Source organism: Theropithecus gelada, chromosome 7b, assembly GCF_003255815.1.
Source record: "Theropithecus gelada isolate Dixy chromosome 7b, Tgel_1.0, whole genome shotgun sequence".
NCBI lineage: Eukaryota > Metazoa > Chordata > Mammalia > Primates > Cercopithecidae > Theropithecus > Theropithecus gelada.
Window position 1 is genome coordinate 45344027 of NC_037675.1, and position 17989 is coordinate 45362015.

Consider the following 17989-nt stretch of genomic DNA (forward strand, 5'->3'; position numbering starts at 1 on the left):
CCCCCCCCCCCCCCCCAACCGGGGGAAAAAAGGTGAACCCCCCTCAAAAAAAAAAAAAAAAAAAAAAAAAAAAAAAAAGAATTATCCAAGTGAAAGGGAGAGAGGGGTGCCGGGCAGGAAAAGATGTGCAAAATTTATGTGACATGAGAAAGTGTGTCAAACTGAAAAAAACAATTTTCACCCTATTGCTAATTTATTTTATGTAGTTTTTATATGTATACTTATAAACTGCTTTGTTTGTTGGGGGGATAACAATTTGTATGATAGAGCAAATGTTGTTTTTTTTTGTTTTTTTTTTGTTTTTTTTTTTGAGACAGAGTTTCACTCTTGTCACCCAGGCTGGAGTGAAGTGGTGTGTGGTGTGATCTCGGTTCACTGCAACCTCTAACTCCCGGTTCAAGTGATCAAGTGATTCTCCTGCCTCAGCCTCCCAAGTAGTTGGGATTATAGGGGCTCACCACCATGCCCGGCTAATTTTTGTATTTTTAGTGTAGACGGGGTTTCACCATGTTGGGCAGGCTGATCTTGAACTCCTGACCTCAGATGATCCACCCACCTCAGCCTCCCAAAGTGCTGGGATTACAGGCATGAGCCACAGTGCCCAGTCAATAGAGTACATTTAAAAATAAAATAAAAAAGTATTCCTTTTATTTTATCACTGGTAGTCAATTCTCAGCAATTTACTAAACAAATGTTATCAGATGTCTTCCATTTATTTTAAATGTCTAAATTATGATAAAATAAGACTATATAATCAAAGAAAATAATATCCCATACATTCTCAGATTCCTAGTTGTAAATCATGATATGGCAATCATTTGTATATTTACCACTATTATAACAACATACTTCTTTTATAAGTTAAAAAGTGATACATGCCATGTGGGTTCAAAGAAAAAAGGAGAAGGAGATAGATTCTTGCTAGAAGATGGTGGAGTCTTTATAATATAGAATCCATAAACTCTTATCTCCAGCGTTTTTGTTTGTTGGTTTGTTTATTTGTTTGCTTTTTTCTCCTGGCCAAGGAAAGTTCCCATTGGCATATGGCATGAAAATAAAGTTTAACTGTGCTTCTCTTCTTAGGTTAAACTATGTAGTAATACTCACTTGCTAATGATGCCAAATTCTCTGGAATCAACCTTCCTATACTTCTGCTCACCAACCAGAACTCAGATTCATAGACAGTTGCTTTTCTACCAGAATCAGTGAGCAGATCAGGTGAGGTTTTCCCACCCTATTCTTTTCTGTCCCTTCAGTGTCAGACGAGATAATCAAACCAACTTGTGAAGATAAATGTAACAATTCCATAAGGGAAGTACAATATAAAAATGAAACATTAGTCTCTCATAATTGTGGACTGAACTCTAGATCTCCAAGAGAAGAGACCTTTGGAAATTTTTTCAATATGTCTGCTTCTCCCATCTCTACCAAGGTTCTACTTCCTCAGCCTTGCTTTTTCTTTCCCAAGGCAGTCTTATTTTCAGGTCTTTTCATTAATATCTCCAGTTACATTCCTGGAAACATAACTTATCCTATGGACAAGTGGAAATCTTTTCCCTTGAGTCTCTCTATTCCCTGATATCCTCTCCTTCTTTGCCAGTCCTGAGTTGTTGGAACCCCTGAACTTGATCAGTGTTATCTTTTGCTTCCCCAGTTTGAAGATGAACCAGGAACTCTAGAACCTCTTTTCTAAGGACGATATGTATCACCTGGTCAGGATCTCTTTAAAAAAAAAAAAATTCTCACCCATATGAGGTAGAGATATGCCAGTTCTCTTCAGTAAAGATCCTGTTCAGTTAAACCTATGCATGTTTCTAAGCACAAATATTAACTATCATAGATAATACACTTTACCTCTTTACTAATAAAGAATTTATCAATTAGTGAAGCAGCTGATCCATTTTCTAAAGTCATTAGGTTCATGTAATTCAAGATTAACTTCAAAAGTTTCTGCCTTTGCAGGTAATGTTGCTCTGGTGAGGTGAGGTTGCAGTGGGGAAGGGGGTGGCCAGTTTTCCCTTTACAATGCCATATGTGTTGATGGGATGTAGAAATAGGAGCAATGAATGCCCATATATAAAATCAGAAAGTTGTAGGGAGTACGGGGAAGCAGTCAATAATTTGCTTGTGCAAATACTAGTGGTGTGGAATTACCTCAAAGCCTAGGAAACAGATAAAATTATAGAACATTTTCACAGAAAGGACAAGATTCTAATTAGTCTTTAGAAAACCAAATGATGCAACATGCCTGGAAAGGTATAAAAAGAGAAAGGTATAAAAAGGGTTAAAGTGGAGTGAAAAACTGAGCACAGTGAGACTATTAAAGTAATCCCGGTGAGATAGCACTAAAATAACTTTCATTCATATTGCCTCCAAGACTACAAATGTCTCCCATGTGTAGAATACTATGAAAATGAATGAATTTTGTAACCAGATTCTGAAAAAATGACCTAGTAAACAAAATAAAACAGACTGAGAGATAGGAATTTTGCAAACTGTTAACTGTCTCAAAACATCAAAATATAATATTTTACTCTGTTATATTAAAAATACCTGAAATATTTTTCTTCATTTTCAGACAGCACTTTGGTCTTGAGAAAATATGGTAGGAGCATGCTAATCATTTTGCATAAATTTGGTAAATATGTTTTGATTCCTCTGATTTTTCTAATATTAGTGCTATATTAGACTGTAGTAACTGATACACAAGTCTACTACAGTGATGTATTATTGAGTTATAAATTTTATTTTCCATACCTCCATAAATATGATCATTTTATAAAATACCTAATCTTGTGATGCAATCTGAGATAATACAATTATAATCGAAGTAGCTAAAATGTGATATGCATAATCATTTAACATTAAAGCAAGGAGTTACTCTTGTTCAATTTTACAGGTAAGGAGAATGAGACTTGCAGAAGCTTCGTAAATTTTCTAGTAAGTTGTAGAGCTGATATTTCAAAATGGTTCTGTCTCCAAACATATTGCTAAAGCGTATAAGAAAAAATACGTACCAAAATTGTCACTGAAAAAATGTTAATTCTAAGACTCATTCAAAATGTCGGCTTACTGATTCTCCAAAGCCAGGCCCCAACTGTTATTAAAACAGAGGTTGCAGTGAGCCGAGATCGCACCACTGCACTCCACCTTGGGCGACAGAGAGCAGGATGCTGTCTAAGAAAAACAAACAGCTGGGAGTGGTGCCTCATACCTATAATCCTGGCACTTTGGGAGGCCGAGGTGTGCAGATCACCTGAGGCCAGGAGTTCGAGACCAGTCTGGTCAACATGATGAAACCCTGTCTCTACTATAAATACAAAAAATCACTAGATGTGGTGGCACACGCCTGTAATCCCAGCTACTGGTAGGCCGAGGCAGGAGAATAGCTTGAACCCGGGAGGCAGAGGTTGCAGTGAGCCAAGATCATGCCACTGCACTCCAGCCTGGGCGACAGAGTGAGACTGTCAAAAAAAAAAAAAAAAAAAAAAAAAAAAATTCCATGAAGCTCTTCTAAAGAATTATGAACAAGAATAGACTTTCTTTCTTTAGAGTGTATTTGATTTGGTTCTGAAAGATATTTTAGCCAATCGAGAAAGGAGCTTGTGTTACACGGTCTCCTGCTGGCAAATGTGTAGCATTGTTGCTGCTTCTTATTCCAAACTTGCCTTGCGTTTAAATCTGGTGCTCAATAAAACAATAAATTCTTTTGGTAGGACAAGTCTGGAAACTAAGAATTAGAGTTTTCTCTTTAAACTACTCTCTTTTTCAGGTTAATTACTGAACAGCATCAAGAGGTTTTTCTCATTTTTCTCTCCCTTCCTAAGAGCCATTTGTTCTAATTTCTCAAGAGCTGAAGCAATATTGCCTTTCTATAATGACAGCTCTAGGAAACACTGAAATGTCAGCAGGAATTTTCCATAATCAACATCCAACTCATAGCTTATGATACCAGGGTCTTCTCATGCACCCCCTCATCCTTACTTGTCAACAGCAAAACTTCATTTCAATGGAGTACCTAATTAGCACAAATTCATTAAGGTATAAAGAATATATTGTTTGCATCTAAATGGAGGATAAAAGCTGTAGGCCGCAAAAAAAGAATCTCAATGATAGAATTTGAGATTCTATCTCATAGGCCTTGAAAAGATGGGGGAACTCTTTGGGAAAGTAAACTCATGATCTCCTCTCATTCCATCTAAAATCACCAACTTATGCAGCCAATTATATATCTCTTAAAAGCAATGAAATGAGTTTGATTCCAAGGTGCTGACCTAGACCATTCTTGCTAAAACGAACTTTGATGACACATAGAACACTAAGCTATGATAATTACACTTTTAAAACCTTAATCCACGTATTCATTAGCCATCCCGATAATCAGTAAAACACTAGAAAATGAGCTTTAGGAGACAGCTGTCTCACTGAAATGCTGATAACAGAAACAGAATTTTAATTTTACAAATGAAGAAAATGATACAAGTTAACTAGCTCAGTGATGTACCTTGAATTAGCTTTCCCTCCTTCTCTGTTTCATTCTTTCTAGTACTTCCTTTCTTATTCCTGGCCAGGAAGATAGTTGCACGCGAGGCCCCGTCTCTGCATCTGAGACAGCTGGTTCCAAGAGTGGTCCTAATAACATCAAAAGAACTGGCTACCTGGCCAGGGGCCTGCAACTATGGGTGGAAGTGTGAGAGTGGGCAAAAGTATGATCATCTTGAATCACATATATGAGTTTTAACCAGGGAACATCTACGCTGAAAGAGACAATACATTCACAATGTATAAGAATTACATATATAAATATATGTATATCAGAAATATTTAACAAACATTCCCACAGAGAGGATCATCCTTTTCCAACTTACCTTAGAGCATGGTTTACTGGATATACGAATCCATAGCTATCAGCACACCTGACATTTAAACATCTGCAAGTGTTCCCAAAGGGAAATAAATTCTATTATGAAAATTATGACTGCTCTCTTGTTCTGCTTTGGGCTTTAATTGTTGTTATGCTCGATGTCAATCATTCAAAAGTTTTAGAGGCATGAAATATATATACCTTTCAACACTCACCCATGCACATTTACAATCTTAAAGTACCTTGAATGAGAAAAATACACAAGCAACATAGAATCACATGTGAGAAAATCTGTGCAGGTTACACACATTTAAGATTTTCATAGAAATAAAATAACTTTATTGGGGTAAGGTTAGAAATGAATTTAAAATTGACTTTTTTTGCAAAAAGGAAGAATTTGATATGGCAAGGAGCAAGAGCAAAGTTAATGTTACACAAGAATGGAAATAACATGTTGGTGGAAAAGAATTGCTGATAATTATTTCATCACTTCTATGAGGCAGGTTGTGTCTGGCTACTTTCCAGGTGTTAACAGTCATCCCCAGACCATGCATACCTCTCCTCATTAAACATCCTACTCTTTGCCCTGATCTCTTACATCTTACTAAATGTCAAGTCTATTCTTATAGGTACTCAGGTAAAACATCTTGGGGCCATCTTTAAACAAATCATATGAGCTCTGTTTCAACATATGTTCAGGATCCAGCACTTATCACCTCTACTTCCAGCAGCTTAGTCTAAGCTACAATTATGTCCCTCCTGGGCCATTCCTATTGTTCTACTTGATCCTGCTGCACTTAACCTTGCTCTCCTATAGTTCCTTCCACAAGCAACCAAAAGAACAGTTCCTTAAAATCTCAGGGCAAACCATGTTACCTTTCTACAGTAAAATTCTTAAAGACTTCCCTTTTTGATGCAGAGTAAAATGAAAAATCCGTATTATGGCTTTGCACTTTCCCCTACTACCTTGCTTATATAATCGCCAACCACTCTCTCTTTGCCAACTCTGATACCACCACTTTTGCCTCCTTGCTAATTTTTGTTGTTGTTGTTGTTGTTTGTTTGTTTTGTTTTTGTTTTTGTTTTTTTTTTGAGACAGAGGTTCGCTCTGTTGCCCAGGCTGGAGTGGGCTGGAGTGCTGTGGCGCGATCTCCTCTCACTGCAAGCTCCGCCTCCCAGGTCCACGGCATTCTCCTGCCTCAGCCTCCTGAGTAACTGGGACTACAGGCGCCTACCACCACGCCCGGCTAATTTTTTCATATCTTTAGTAGAGACGGGTTTTTACCGTGTTAGCCAGGATGGTCTGTATCTCCTGACCTCATGATCCGCCCGCCTCGGCCTCCCAAAGAGCTGGGATTACAGGTGTGAACCACCGCGCCCGGCCGCCTTCTTGCTAATCTTTAAATATATTAAGCACACTCCTGCGTCAAGATATTTGCACTTACTTTCTGGTCTCTTTTTGACCAGAAAAAGACATGACCCTTTCCGTATGATAACCGTTTGGCTGGTTTCACCTTTTCTGGGTCTCTGTTTAAATATCACCTCCTGAGGAAGATGTTCCATGGTAACTGCCTCTAAACTAGCAGCCCCTTTTAGTTTTGGTCCCTTCACCTTGCTTTATTCTTTGTTACAGCATGTATCAGTAGCTTGGATGCTACGTATGTATTTATCATTTATCTATTTTCACGATTATTTCAACTCTGTAAGAGTAGGGATTATCTATTTTTTTATGGGCATATATCTAGGATCTAAAATAGGGCTTGGCATATAGTAAGCAGGTTGTAATTGGGTACTGACTATATGAATTTATCTTTGAAAACTCTATAAGATATGTTTCAATCCTCATTGTAATAAAAGAAAATTACTGACAGAAATCTTAAATAGCTCTTCCTCCATCAGTAACTAATAAGAATTCCAATTCAGGGCTGGGTGTGGTGGCTCAGGCTTGTAATCCCAACAGTTTGGGAGGCCAAGGCAGGTGGATCACAAGGTCAGGAGTTTGAGACCAGCATGGCAAACATGGTGAAACTCTGACTCTACTAAAAAAATACAGAAAAATTAGCCTGGTGTAGTGGTGCCCATCTATAATCCCAGCTACTCAGGAGGATGAGGCAGGCAGGATAATCGCTTGAACCCGGGAGGCAGAGGTTGCAGTGAGCCGAGATGGAGCCACTGCACTTCAGCCTGGGCAACAGAGTGAGACTCTGTCTCAAAAACAAAAACAAAAACAAAAAAAAAAAAAAGAAAGAAAGAAGAAAAAGAAAAAGAAAAGAAAAAAAAAGATAAAAAAGAATTACAATTCAGATTTGTACCTGGACTCAGAGTCTACATTTCAAGTAAGTATTCCATACCCTCTTTCCATGATAGGACTGTGAGAAGCAGAGGTAAAAATGAGCAGAAGATGCATGATAAGGAATAATAAGAGGTAGGTTTGATAGGTTGTATTTTTATACTAAGATGTAACATAAAATCCACTACATTTAAATTCTTCATTTATCTATACTTGACTCAGAGATTACAGGAAGTTTATTCCAGCTCATAAATATAAATTTAAAAGGAAATTGAAGATAATTATTACTGAGATCTTAAGTGTCATATATTATTATTTTATTAAAATAATATAAAATACATTAATATCTTGAACACATCTTCCATTAAATAACTCCACGTATTCAAGTGCTATTTGAAAATTTTGTAGTTTCTCGGAGGAAAAAATATAGCAATAATAGACTGAGTTATTGCAAAAAACATTTTTTTAAATGTCATTTAGAAACTACTGTTTGCTAATGGCTACAGCTTAGAACAGCATGAGTAAGAAAATGTGTTAGTTTCCTGAGTTATGAAACACTTTAAAATAATGTCAATAAACTTGATGAAGACTGGGATTATAATCTCACCCTCAGTGTGACACATCACTAGGGATACTGAGAAAAATCATCTCTAAATATTTAATACTGAATGATACTCCTAAATTGTCCTACTATAGCTGAGATATGTCATCTGAAAATGCTAGCATGCATATAAGTGTTAAATCAAGAACAAATTATTTATTTTAAATTCTAAATCATGTGTTAGGCAAAGTAATAACTATTAGAAAACTAGAAGCTTGCTTCAGCTACACCAGTAACTATTTGCAAAGTATTTGTTGTCAGTGTTTGGATTTGTAAAAGAAGATAATTTAATTAAATGCCTTAAACTTTTGTTCTGGCTTCATGTGCTATATGCTTACCTAGACTCCAAAGAATATTATGTATTTCCTTGACCTGGTTTTAAAAGCCATTTTTTAATCTCTGAATTTGATCAAAAACATTTTTTTTTTCTATTTGTTTCAAGAAGGTTAGCTTCATTTCTCCAAGTACATGATAAGCTTCACTGGGGCATAAATGCTGTTTTACCCTTCTTTGTAACTTCAAGAACACCAAGTTTAGTAGTTTGTGATCCATTAAAAAATTAAAGATGTAAATATTAGCTTTTCTTAACTTCCACTCTACAAAAAAAAAATATAATCAAATGTGATTTAATTTAATTAACACCCATGGAAAGAGGCAAAATGTATCCTGATTAGAATACAATAAAGTGATACTGCATATCTTTAAAATGGATATACCAATTGAAAGACAAGGCTTTTGGGACAAAAAATATATAATGTGACCATGATTATCCAGAGTAATTACAAATGGTATTATACGGGTTATCTTTTCTGACAGGTAGTTTGGAAGTCATCATTCTTATCTTCATAACAATAAAAAGACTAAATACACTGGAAAACAATAACTTTTCTTAGATCTACCAGAGAACTGAGGTCATAGGACAAACAGTTATCCCCAAATCTCAAGAGACAAGATAGTCAGACATTAACAGCTGGGATCTGCTTACCTAGAACAGAAACTTCTAGAACAATAAACACGTTGAAGCACTTAAATGGTAATTTTCCAAAACTGCTGAAGACTGACTGCAGACTAGCATTAGAATGAGAAATTCCTGCAGATCACTATTTAAGGGGGGTGCCCAACACTTTGGTTAGTTTTATCTCCAAGAACCCTATCAAGTTCCTTATTGTGAAGAACCAAGAAAACTCTCCTTATGGCATTGGAAGGGGGAAGGGAAGAATAGCCATTGTGAAATATACCCACAGCTTTTCCCAAAACAAGATTTTACTCTGGGAAAGAGGGTTAGGGAGATTTTATCAGAGCCTTATCCCACCTGAGATGAAGGCATTTCTCTTAGTCTCCAGAACCCTCTATTCTTCCTGTATCACCTTTGGGAGTGGGAAAGCTAAGAAATAGTTGGGAAGGCCATAGTCCAGAGAAACAGGCTCACACAAACACTGAGATATAATTATAAGTTTACGACATGGTCTCTCTCCCCCATATCTTACCACATCCACTAGGGGAATCAATTATTAGCAGTGGATTATAACTCAAAGAGCTGTAAGACACAGACTCTATCTAAGAAGGAGTACTTAGGGAAGCATAAAGACATCAGAGAAGACAAAAACAGATACACTTAGGTGTTTTCAATGACTTTACTATTGTAAGTAGTGCTGTGATAAACATAAAAATGCAGGTGTCTTTTTTTAAATGATTTATTTTCCTTTGAATAGACACCCAGTAGTGGAATTGCTGGGTCAAATTGTAGTTCAGTTTTTAGTTCTTTGAGGTATCTCCATACTGTTTTCCATAGAGGTGGTAGTAATCTACATTCCCACCAATAGTGTATGAGCATTCTCTTTTCCCCACATCTATGCCAAAATCTGTTGTTTTTATTACTTTTTAATAAAAGTAATTCTGACGTATTAATAAGATGATATCTCAGTGTGGTTTTCATTTGCATTTCACTGATGATTGATTATGTTGATCATTTTAAATGCGTTTGTTGGCTGCTTTTGAGAAATGTCTGTTCACAACCTTTGTCCAGTTTTTACTGGGGTTGTTTGATTTTTTCTTCTTGAGTTCCCTGTATATTCTAGATATTATTCATTTGTCAGAGGTATAATTTGTAAATATTTTCTCCCATTCTCGTGAGTACACTATAAGCCCAACCCTCACCACCACACAAGTAATATCCATGTAACAAATAAATACGTATACCCCCAAATCTATATAAGAAATGCAAAAAACAAAAAAACCAAGAAGATTCTTAAAACTTCTGGAATCTACAACTACATCAAATGTAATGTATAGCAATTTGGCAATTTCTCAAAGAACTGAAAGCAGAATTACCATTTGGCCCAGTAATCCCAATATTGAGTATATACTGTAAGAAATATAAGTTGTTCTACCATAAAAACAGGCACACATGTTCATTGCAGCACTATCCACAATAACAAAGACATGGAATCAACCTAAATGCCCATCAAGAGTAGACTGGATATAAAAATTGTGTTAAGTATAAAACATGGAATATTATGCAGCCATAAAAAAGAATAAAATCATGTTATTTGCAGCAGCATGGGTGGAGCCAGAGGCCATTATCCTAACTCATGAACAGAAAACCAAATATTGCATGTTCTTACTTATACGGGTGAGCTAAACATCGAGTACACATGGACACAAACAAGGGAGCAATATACACTGGGGCCTACTTTAGGGTGGAGGATGAGAGGAAGATGATGATCAAAAAACTACCTATCTGGTACTATGCTTCTTACCTGAGTGGATAAATAATCTGAATTTTAAAAAACCCGTATTCTAGACCAGCTTGGTCCAATAAAATATAATGTGAGCCATATGTGAAAATTTTAATTTCTAAGAAGCCACATTTTAAAAAAGTAAAAAGTCATAGGTAAAATTAATTTTATTATTATATGTTACCTAATATAATCATTTACATATATTTAACATAAATTTTGTTAATGACATATTTACATTATTTTTATTTTAATCTTAACATTTAGTGTGCATTTTATACTTAATGCACATTTCAATTCAGATGCTAAATTTTCCTTGGAAACACTTGATCTGTATAAAGATTTCAGGAAATTAGAGTTGAAAAAGTATACTGTTCTAAACAATGTATTTATGCTCTTGTTCTAAATATAAGTTTTTCAGTAACTACATTGAATATTGGTTTTTAATTTTTGATTTAAGTTAAGCAACCTTAAAATTCTAATGTAAGATTAGAAATCTAAAATTAAAATTAAAAATATTGTTCCTTAGTTGCTAGCCACATTTCAATTGTTTGATACTTAATATATGACTAGAGGCTGTCATACTGAACAGTTAAATTCTAGAGCTCTCTGGAATATAGAATCAAAACCACTGGGTTAGTCAAAATGCTTCTCAAGACTATCATTCAGGAGACTACTGCCATGATCACCAAGAAGCATTCAGCTTAGTATTTAGCATCTGGGTATACTGATAAAATCCTGCTCCTAGACCTACAAGGTGGAGTTTCAGACTATGGACCTACTTAAATTCAGTGATATAATAACATTCTATGAAGGATCTGGGAAGCGAGCTAGCTAGGCAGAATTTCCCTAGCAGCCCTCTCTTTCAACGTGTACTTTGCTTTCAAAAAGTCAACATAACATCACTCTGAGATTTGCTCATCTGACAGATGGCAAAGTCAGCTTTTTAAATTAAGGAGGCTAACCTGGAAGCCATAATAAGTATGAAATAGATTAGGCAGGAGTTATTCCCCAAAGTCTTGTCAATTCACCAGCTTAAAGCAATGCTGATCACTGCTCTAATATTTGCAGGTAGTTGCTGAGGATAGTCAAATAACTCCCAGATGGACTGTTGAAAGGAGGAAGAACTACATCAGTGAAAGCGTAATCACAAAGTGAATTATAATTTCAAGCAACGTGGCTTAATTGTGGGCAATAGAGGGTATAGTAATATGAGGTGAAGCAATCAAACAAAATTAATGCTGTCTTAACTTAGGCTACTCTAGTTTCTGAACTGTGAAAAGTAACTCTTCAAGGAATACTAATTATTCAAAATGGTAGAAGTCTTTATCAAGGATGGCCTTCAACTGGAATTTCATCTGTCAAAATTCTGAATACTTGAAATGGACCTCTGAGTAAAGGAATAGATGGAATTCATTATGTAACACTTCTCTCGCTTTGCTGTTCTTTCCTATCTTGGTCTTTCTATCACCCTAGAGGGTACAAAAGAACACAGCCATGGTGCCTTACCTTAAATTTGTTGTACTTGAGCCCACTCTACCCAGCACTCTTCCCATAAAGGAAATTTGGTTTGACTGTGTTTTACGTAAGTTTATTCCTAATGTGAACAGAAGCTCTATTCAGTAGAATTAGGAACAGTACAGACTAAACACACAAAGATCCAGAATGGATTTCAAAAAATCACACTGGACGGTATCTTTTTGATTCAACTGCTCTATTTTAATTATAATTTTCTCCTAGCCAAACTGGACACATATAAAATATCAAGTTCATATACCACCTTACCACTTATTTTTAAAATTATAGCATTTAATCATTTCACCCACTTCTCATTAAAAAAAAAAAAGTTAAAGCCTCCCAGAGGCATCATAGCCAAGATTCTTCACAGTATGTTCCAAATCTTTCTTTTCATTTATATTTTCCACTCTAATTGATGTACCCAGGGGATTAAATTCAAAATACATCAGAACCATTATGTTAAGTTCACTGACTGATAAATATTAACACTAGAAAACTTGGTCTGAAGAGGGTTCCTTGAGGTGCTTGCTGTACCTTTTTTTCATTGTTAGATCCTAGAGAGAGAGTGAAACCTGAGGAAGCTTCCAGAGTGGACACAGCAAAGGGACATATTTGAAGGACTAAGGACTATGATGATTTACCAAGCACAGTCACAGCATTTCAATATTTTAATGCTCAGAATGGCTATATCAGTGTGTACAAACTGAATGTCAGTCCAAATGCACACTGCATTATAAATTTCAGACTTCTAACTATGCCTCATGCACAGGATCAAACAAGTAAGTATATTTTGAATTGAATACAATTAAAATATTCTATGCATTTTTATACCTTTAAATGTTTCCCCATAAAATTTCTTTTATATTCCTCTAGTTTTTCATTATATACCTTCAATTCATTTTTTGTGAATTGGCTGCAACACTAGCTCTGCTCTTCAGCCTTCTCAGAACCTTAACAGTCAGAATTAATGGCTGCCTTCTCCTCAGGAAAGTAACAATCAATATATATTCCTAACAGTGGCCACTATAGGAAGATTTTAATTATGGTTGCTTCTAAACTTGTTTAGAATAGGCTTTCAAATTTCATCACTTCGTAAATCTGTAATGAAAGCCAAAGGGAGTGCCTTTCCCTATATTGCTCAGTAAATGCCAAATAAAGAAATTTAAGAAGCAGCCATGAATGCTGGATGAGTAATCATATTGAAAAGGGATACCCATTTGAGTGCTGTAAACACTCTTTTATGTATGTGAAACCCACAGAGTTTATTCTCTTGGAAGAAGATAAGCAGTTGTGAGCACAAAGGAGGAAAACAAGAACTAGAGCTGCTATTTTAAGGTGAGAGCTATATGCTAGTACAAAACCCCATTTTTACACTTTTACGTTTCAATCTCATATTACTTTAGTAACTCAGGTGCTTTAATTTCTTTTAATAGTTGAATAAATATTATAATGACCTTTTCACTAAACAGGAAAAAATATAATTTTTCCACATTGTAACACTGAGTATATTTTTCTCAACTTTCTGTTGAATAGGTCATCCAAGGGCAAGATAAGATAACTTCTTGATATCTAACTTTGTGAGTACAATGATGTCAACTTGCAAGAAAAGTGTTAAGTCTCATTATTCTTTCTTTTTTTTTTTTTTTTTTTTTTTAGACACAGTCTCGCTCTATCGCCAGGCTGGAGTACAGTGAAGCCGTTTCGGCTCACTGCAACCTCCTCCTCCCTGGTTCGAGCAATTCTCCCGCCTCAGCTTCCCAGGGTAGCTGGGAAGCTGGGACTACAAGCCAGCACGCCACCAGGCTCAGCTAACTTTTGAATTTTTAGTAGAGACAGGGTTTCACCATGTTGGCCAGGTTGGTCTCAATCTCTTGACCTCATGATCTGCCCACCTCGGTCTCCCAGAGTTTTGAGATTACAGGTGTGAACCACCATGCCCGGCCTATTTTTTCTTTTTAAGATGACCTTCCTGTAATTCCCATTTTCCTTTTATATTTTCTCATATATTATGTATAAAGATTCACTGAATACCATAAAGATTATTCCAAATTTAGAGCAAAATTGCTCCTTTAGCTGTATAAACAGAACATAGCATGCTTACATCCATTGCAGGCTTGCTCTCCGACTCTCCTTCACGATAATTCACTGTATTAAAAATTAGAACTAACTTTTGAATAAAGTCCATAACAGGCAGTACACAGTTTCTGTTCTATCCTGTATATCCTCAGCTTATTTATTTGCCTCTCAGACAGAATACGGTAATTTGTTAAAAAGTGCTCCATCTTTTCTTTTTCATTGACTTTTCATTTGTTTCCAGTCTTGAGCTTCCCAACTTTGTGCTATAAATGTCTAAAGGAACTGTAAATAATGAATCTCCTATTGCTTTTTTCCATTTTGTAATTTTTGACCTTTCATTTCCATGTAAACCCTTCTAATAAGGACTATTATAAGCTGCATGTGGTTTCCATCAGCACAGGTATTAGAAATGACTTACAGTGTTAGTTCTATTATATAAAACACTGATTTTCTCTTAGGCTTATGGTAAGTAGATGACTAAGAAATTTATTTTCTTTATCTTTGTCTCTCACTTTTACCTCTGATGCCTACATATACCAAATGAGAGAAGAAATAATGATCCCTCAAAAAGTTTTCGGACATCTCATTCTATTTTGTCAATCTTTTTATTTCAGTGCAGAGTTTTGTTAATAAAATCGTTGTGGAGACATATAAGCTAGTGAATCTTTTCTAAAGTTGGTACATATATTTGCTTTAGTTTTTAATTCTTATTTTCACCAAGAGTCAGTGAGTGAATTCATGACTTATTTGGTACATTTTTGTAGCTCATTTCATGTATACTTTATGTTTTCAATGATTATTTTTATTTTTTTTCTCGGGGCGTATAGAAAACAAAGTGAGAATGGTTGTGGGAGGGAGTATCTTATAATAATGGGTTTGTATTCAGGGAGCAGTGGAGGAAATAAAAGGCTTTTTTGTGTTTAACGCATGTTCTTTTTTCTACAAGTTAAGTCTTTCTCCTTTTGTGCGTTAAGATAAAAATAATTTACGTTATTCTCTAAAGGCAAGTGCCAATGTAGAACACATTAAAAGTCTTACTGAAACACATATATTTTCTTACGTATTCCATCTCCTATACTTTCCAGGTACTTTATCCTGAAATGTGACAGGAAAGTAATATAAAATAGATTTAAAAATTATTTGTAACTAGTTAGTGCACTAAAACAAATAATTACTTTCTAAATCTTGGTCTTGAGATTTATGAACCAGTATAAAATTAATTGATATAGATACGGCTATAATTACAGATTACAAATCTCAAAAATTTACTAGTCCCTGACTCTTTCTTATAACCAAATGTGATGCATTACAATCTTTGTTTTTAGCCAACAACTAGAAATTTCAAAAATTATCCTTGCTTAAGTTTTTCAGTGGTTTGTAATACAAGTAAGAAAAAAATAATTGTTATGACTAACACAAATTCCTCCTGTTGCAATTTAAACTTTTAGTTTCTTGCTTGTTATTGAGACAGAGACAATCATCATCCTCTTGTAAGTTTCCATTAGATGCTTAGAGAAAATAAAACTATTACCTAAGCCTTTTGTTTGTTTTATCCTTATGGACCTGTTCATATTTTGACAGCAATCCCCTGGACACTCTCTCACTCACTTTTTGCTTTCAAACTTCCTGACTGCATACTGATTCAGGAATAAAGTCAGATTTTCTTTTTAGAAGATTTGTGAGTGTTTTGTTTTGTTTCTTTTCTGTGTGTGTATTTGTTTTGTTGTTTGTTTCTTTGTTTTGAGGTTTTACTAGCTGAAGGCATCTCATCTCACTGGAATCAGTTTATTAGTAAACATATTTTAGTTGTGTCTTCCCCTTTGTTCTCACCCATATTAACCCTTATACCCTCTCCCCTTACAGCAAATTAAGAAGAAGACATTTAGAGAAATACCTTTTCTTTATGTAAGCAAAGAAAAGGAAACAAATTACAGATAGATAATGTCATTTCCTAAAAGCAGTTCTGGTCCAATCAAGACTTTTAGCTGCCAGGTAATATTTAAGGCTGTCTATATCTTGTTTTCAATATTTAAAAACAAGGTATATCTGATCAGGATCCAGCCCATGGAACATAAACTGATACTGAAATTCAATCTACAGTAGACCTCAGTGTCTTAAATCTCTGTACTATTTTTAAATTTGCCTACATTACTTAATTTTTCTCAGAGATAAAAAAAATTCTATGATTTGGTTTTGCACTAAAATTAAAAAATATAAAATTTATTCAAAATATTCAATTTATAGAGCAAGAATACAAAAACACAGACTATGCCTTTCATTTATATGATACCAGTTGAATTTTTCAAGTTGACAAGGGAAATTAACATTTTTACCTGCTATGTAAAATGGAAGTGATAAAGTCAAAAAGATAGCTCCCATCACTAAATAATTTTGTTTAAATTATAAATTGTCATTAGTCTTTCAACAAATTGGGAAAAACAATATGGAATCCATATTAAGCCCTATCTTTTGTTTTGGTAACATCTATAATCTTTCAAGTATTTCTTGTTTTTCTTACACCCTAGTTCTTTTCTCATTTGGCAGAGGACAAGTGTTATAGAACAAGGCACCTTTATTCTGTCACTATAGAGAATGTGTTAGTACAAGGATGACTGCAGTGTACTATAATTCTTCTCCCCAGTGAGTAAAACAAATAATGTATATAAATATCTGTGAACTGCAAAGTTTATTTAGTCAACAAATATTTGTTAAGGGTCTGTTATCTACCAAGTCATGTGTGTTGCTATAAGTACAATCTACAAGAAACACTGAGGTTAGGAATATGACTATTGGGTGAGATATTTTGGCGTGAGAGAATATTGTAATATCTTTAAAATTTATTACAATTGTTAATTCTTAATTATGCAAAATCTATGTAAAACACACATCTGTATAGTTTGTAACTAAAAGAAGTTTTTTCTTATATCACAACTAAGTATCACAGAATTTTAGGCTAAAAGAGGCATAGATACTACAAGCTCTTATGACCTAACACAATAAAACACCGTATAGAAAAGGTAAACACTACACAACCAATTATGAAAATAATTGGAGCACAATCTCAGATCTTTTGCTCCTCAACCCAACTCTCTTTCAAAACTAAGAAACACAATGCTTTCTTGTAAGCTATTTTATGATACTACATATTATTTCCTGATAACAATTTAAATTATTTACAGAGACTTTCTTTTACATAACTCTCAAAAGTGCAAAATGATTTTATCACCATTACCTTGGTGACAACAAACATCAAAATTTGGGCTAAAATGAAACTTTGAGTAGAGTTCAATGAATATATTACACATTTTTAAGACATATTATCTTTACTAATTTCAATAAGTTCAAATTTTACACAAACCTGATGTGTAAGTATACTCTTCTGATATTAATGTAGAAGTTTTCAATATGATTTACAAGGTAAAGAATACATAAGATGTCCTTTTCATCACTCATTTATTTCCCAGCTATGTTGAAGAAAGGTTTAGGTATTATTCTATTTTATAAGCTAAGAGTCAATTAGTCATATTTCCTATTTAGTACAAAAAGAAGAGCACTGACCTTACCTCTGCCATGTTCACATTGTATGGTCCAGTTGAGAATCCTGCCTGAGAGTTGACTGTGTAAACATAGATCAGCAGAGAAGAGTCACCACTCTCCATCATATGAGAAGGCATGGGTCTGATGGCTACATCCCATTTTTCCCTATTTGGGAACAGTCCTCTGTGCTGAGTGGTCTTCCTGCCACTTGGGTCAATAAAGTATTTCCAACCAAGGAAATCACCGAGACTCTTCAATAACCATAAAGTAAGTTTCATCTGCTATCAAAATTAAACCATACATATTTGTTATTTAAAATTAATTTCTACTGGAATTATAAAAAATATTGTTGATGGCACTATGTA